The sequence below is a fragment of the Perissodus microlepis genome, chromosome 20, assembly GCF_051167445.1.
Source record: "Perissodus microlepis isolate ML-2025 ecotype Zambia chromosome 20, ASM5116744v1, whole genome shotgun sequence".
Classification (NCBI taxonomy): domain Eukaryota; kingdom Metazoa; phylum Chordata; class Actinopteri; order Cichliformes; family Cichlidae; genus Perissodus; species Perissodus microlepis.
In genome coordinates this window covers 23,834,867-23,840,298 of record NC_140480.1, presented here as the reverse complement: position 1 = coordinate 23,840,298, position 5,432 = coordinate 23,834,867, and the positions used below count along the sequence as shown (strand labels likewise).

The 5,432-nt window shown below is 41.5% G+C and overlaps 1 long non-coding RNA gene across 1 annotated transcript; it reads left to right on the top strand.

Annotated features, from left to right (window-relative positions):
• The first annotated feature begins 345 nt into the window (after window positions 1–345).
• Window positions 346–4,454, top strand: LOC146364583 (uncharacterized). The gene is made up of 3 exons (XR_014798929.1): window positions 346–2,609; window positions 2,851–3,015; window positions 4,123–4,454. It is a non-coding gene; the product is annotated as an uncharacterized LOC146364583 (long non-coding RNA).
• Window positions 4,455–5,432: the final 978 nt, after the last annotated feature.

The following is a 5,432-nucleotide window of genomic DNA, read 5'->3' as shown; positions in this document are numbered from 1 at the left end:
ACTCCGACTGTTGCAGATATGTATCTGCATTCATCTGAACAGCTGCTTTCTTCTCTGCTTTAGATATGACCAAACTGTTGCATTAGTGAAAGTGGTTCTTGAGGGGCCTTCCTTTTTCCATTTATCAAGGACAGCTGACCACAGAATGAAATCAGGCTCCTATACCTAATCTTTACTTTATGATATATATATATATATATATATATATATATATATATATATATATATATATATATATATATATATATATATATATATATATATAGCAAGTTCGATCCTGGGGCGTCTGTATCCAGTAAGGGTCCTAAGGCTAGACCCCCTATGCTAAGCAAGCCTACGGCAGACATGAGCAAAACAGATAAATATGAGCGAGACAGATAAATATGAAGGCATGCTGGCTCAGACGTCGCCTTGATCAACAAGGTCCGTGTCAGGTGTTGAGGAACCAGGGCACCCTGACGAGAAGTGCTACTGGAACAAGAAGGCATCGGTGGGCAAGAGATGAAAACAGGGCAATGACATTGGAATGTCGTTCGGTATGGTAACAAAGGTAGTCAGAACGGAGGGGACCTGTACCTGGGGATCCTGCAGGCGAATGGGAACCATGAAGAGGTAAGAACAAGATCTGGGCAATCAACACCTACGCCCTGCCCGTGATCAGGTACCCTGTAATAGGCTGGCCAAAGGAGGAGTTAGAAGCCACTGACATCAAGACAAGAAAGCTCCTTACCTGGCAGGGTTTTCCGCTTAGCATACAGCACCCTGAGGCTGTATGCTAAGCGGAAGGAAGGGGGCCGGGGACTGGTGAGTGTCAGCACCACAGTCCAGGATGAGACAAGGAACATCCACGAATACATCACGAAGATGGCCCCAACTGACAGCGTGCTCAGTGAATACCTCAGGCAGCAGAAACCCAAGAAAGTGGAGGAAGGCGAGGAACCATCATGGTATGTACCACTGGCAGATATCCAGAAATCCTACCAGTGGCTGGACAAAGCTGGACTGAAAGACAGCACGGAAGCGCTAATCATGGCAGCACAGGAACAAGCACTAAGCACAAGATCCATTGAGGCTGGGGTCTATCACACCAGGCAAGACCCCAGGTGCAGGCTGTGTAAAGATGCTCCAGAGACAATCCAGCACATAACAGCAGGGTGTAAGATGTTAGCAAGGCATACATGGAACGCCATAACCAAGTGGCCGGCATAGCGTACAGGAACATCTGTGCCGAGTATAACCTGGAAGTCCCGGGGTCAAAATGGGAGATGCACTCCATAATCGGAGCACTAGATGCAGTGACTCCCAAGCTAGGCGAGTGGCTCCAGCAGATCCCGGGAACAACAGCGGAGATCTCTGTCCAGAAGAGCGCAGTCCTAGGAACAGCTAAGATACTGCGCAGGACCCTCAAGCTCCCAAGCCTCTGGTAGAGGACCCGAGCTTGAATGATTGACTGCCCACAGGGGCGAGTGGGGAATTTTTTTATATATTGGTTACCCTCCTGCCTTTCCCCAAGGGTTTTAATATTTCTTTTTCGCCTCTTCTTTTAGACTCCCTCATATGGATGCAGTAATCCGCTGATAGCCCTTTCTTAAATTTTGGGCCCAATGTTTTCTTCCACTTGTGTGGGAGGTCATCACTGGTGAGTTATGCACTAAAGTGCCCAGTGATGACTGACATGGCCTCCAGTCCTCTGTCCAGAGCCTTGCCCTCTTCAGCGTTCGTGTGTGTTCAGTGATCTGATGGTAATAGAAATTTTGACTCCAGATCCGAAATGTAAATTGAAGTTGCCCACAGGACACTTTACTCCCATGGCCTCAGGCCAGCTGTTCAGGCTGTGGGCTCTAAATGCCCTTTTCTGACTGCAGAGATGGTGCAGAAAAACAATAGGTGAAAGGTCATTGTTTTGAGTATGCACAGTTTAGTGACAGTTCATGTGCATACCCGAGGAATGTCATGCATTTGAAGACTGCTGAATGGGCCATACTTGAATAAGAAAAACGAACATGAAGTTATCAGTTGTGGATCTTATCGGGGCACACGAGGCCAATGCAGTGGAGCCAGAAAAACCCTTATCTTCCAGTGTTACACCTGACACTACCTGGATGTAAGCTGATTCTTCTATTGCACAATTATTTTCAAAAGGAATAAAACTGATTTGAAGTTTAAAACCCTTCTTCCACAATTGTTTTTTTCATTATGAACTACCTGACCTGCCTGGGAAGGATGCAGCACAGCTGTTCACTCTCTGCTTTGTAGCCAATGACTCTACATAGTTTACCCTGTCAAAGATGCTACCAGCTACTTCAATTTTGGCTTAAACTAATGTAATAAGTGACCTAAAGTTGAATGTCTTTGAATGGTTACACATTTTCTTATTTTGATTGAAATGTATTGGAGAGATTTTTTTTCTTTCTTTTGTTTATTCTGCAAGGTTGTGAAATTTACTCAGAAGCCGGAAACCATGCGTCAGTGATTCAGGGTTTAAGAAACAGGTGGGCTAAAAAGTTTATATCATCACAATGACGCCAACCGCCTACAAGAGCTACTTGAGAAATCGGACTCCTCCACTTCAAAAATCGTTGCCTTTGAGGCTGTCCGTTCAATGGATGGTAAGTACGTGGTCCTCCTTTTAGTGTGAAAGTCTTTAATCGGGCTTTTAAAATGTTCAGCTATTCTTTTTAATTAGAATGTACAGGATTTCTAGAAGTTTCTATTGCTCTCTGTGTAAGTGGATTCAGTGAACACATCACACATGTAATACACGTCAGGGTCAGCAATGAATAAATAAATGCAAACTGTTGATTTGTATGAATAAAAATATTTTAATTTTCAATGCTGTGCTCTCTGCAGGAGCAGTGTGCCTACTTTAAGGGATGTGCAACGTTGCCCACAAGTTTGGTGCTATTACATTTGTGGATGAATTGCATGCTAGAGGATTATAAGGCCCCAGAGGAGGAGGGATTGAAGACAGAGATAAAGTCATGAAAAAAATGGATATCATCTCTGGTACACTTTGTAAGTGGACACTTCATCAGTGAGAGCAAACATTTTCTGACAACTGCTGCGTAGGTTTTATAGAGGATTTAATATCCAGCTATGGCAATCAGCTGTTTAGGTGGCTGTATTGCCAGCACCTGCCCCTGGTGGACACAGTGCCCTGTTGTGCTGCAGGTTTCTTCTCTATCAAGTCTCTGCCCCCCATGCTGTTGGCAGGGGAATACATTAAGATCCCGAAAAGTGAAGAAGGCCAGATGCTCAGAAGGAAACATCAGACGACTGTCAAGCTGCTTCGACAGATGCTGATGGATTCTGGCTTACCTGTGGTTCACTGTCCAAACCATATTATTCTTGTCCAAGTAAGAAAATTCATGCACATTATGCTGGTGGAATCTTTAGCTGACAGGACAGTTGGTTCTGAAACAGGCATTTGATGCCTGGATAATTTTTTTTTACCGTATACTAACTAAACACTTAGTTAGGCCCACTTTACTAGTAACAAGTTGGACTCGCTTTTGATTTTTTTTATACTTATATGATTATATTTCATATTTGCATTTACAAGTAGTTCAAAAGGTGTACCTAATAAACTGGCCATGAGAGATTCTGTAAATCTCTCTTATAGAATGAGTTCAGTCTTACACTCAAAATTCAATTTGAGACTAAGACTGTGGGAAATGCAGAGAAGAACACTGTGGTTTGTGACACTATGACGTCTTGTGACAACATCAACGTTCAGGCGATTGACTACCCCGCCGTGGGTAAAGGAGAGGAGCTGCTGCGCATTGCCGCCACAACAGACCACACTCCCCAGATGATGCACTACTTTTTTAGTGTCAGTTTAACAATTCAGTTGCCAATCCTGTTTTTGTTGAGTTCTCCTTACCATATTGAAGTGTAAAATGCAGAAAAGTTGACTTTTATGCTCAATAATATGCCTGGCCATTAAGTAACAAAGATGATGAAAGGTATTACTTTATAGCTTCATCAGATAGTGAACCAACTAATGGTTTAAAAACCTCGCTTATGATAGGATTATTTGGTCAGTATTTAAGCTGTTAAGGTTATCCAACATCTGTAATTCTCAGTCGTCACTGCATCTGTTGTGTTGCTTTGTCTTCACAGATCGGCTGATGAAACATGAAAGGAAGTGGGTTTGGACCTGAGGTCACCCTCCTTAGCAGAGTGTAACTTCTGCCAGCAACTTCTTCACTTTGAAAGATGAGTGTGAGAGAGAAGTCTTACTGCAAAGGCCTCAGTCCCATGATATCAGCAGTTGCCTGACATCACCAAAAGCACTGAATTCTCATGATATTAAAGCTGTATTGTTTTTTTTATTTTTTTTAAATAAACGTGTGTGGTTAAAGCATCAATGAACTCTTTTACATTTTTTAAAAACTACAGCTTTTACATGAATTAGCTGTTACATATATGTGCAAAATGTAGGTTTTTTCCAAAGAGGTACTGAACTTAAACTTTAAATACTGAACATAGTTTCCATCACAGAGGTTTTTATGTTCACATATATTTAAATAAATGATCCGTGTTCCTAGTCTACTGGATTTCATATTTCATTCTTTGATTTTCTAATATTTTTAATTGTATTTCTTTTTAATAATATATTTGAGTATTCTGGGAAAAGGATGACAGCAGTGGACAAATATGTGGACAGATGTTCTTGCGTTCTTCTCAGATTAATCTTTTCAGCTGCTGTTTGTTGGAAGAGTTTTGGTACTCTACCTTTCACTTCAGTCTTGAACTGTGAATCCAATTATGACCAGGCCATAGTTTTCAAATCTTCTGTCATTCTTGGAGTGTAGAAACCTTTACCCCTACTTCCATCTACTGTTTTCACTCATGCATACATTGTGCACATCAGATTCAGCTGTATGCAGGCAGTGTAGTCCATGGCCATGTCAATCTCATGTCATCCTAACAAATTTGTTTTCATTTTATCTGGCCAATGATTTGCTGCCGATATTTATCAAGCTTCAAATCTTTTTCTTTGGTTACGTTTAATCTTATAATTTTGTGCCATTTAAATAATCATTGTTTTTCTTGGACATTGTATTCAAAGGACTACTTCATACTGTGTTCTTCAGACATTCAGCCCCTTGTGTTAAACAAAAAGCATACGTCTGCTTCCAGTGCAAGGTATGCACAATTTCTAACACAAATTGTGCATGGTGTGACTTTTTTAATCCAAGGTGGCCACTATGCTTTCTAACACATCTTCTTATACTGTGGCTGACCTTCTGTTTCAGCTTCAATTCAGTAGCCTACTAATGGTCTTCTGTATTGTTCCATATTTCCAAAGGCTCACATTTTCATTTTTCATTTATTCCAGTAAGTAAGGTTGCTGTGTGCTGGTGCTGGGTTTGTTACATATATCAACCCCATGGTATGAAATATCCTGCACTCTGATACACAGTTAT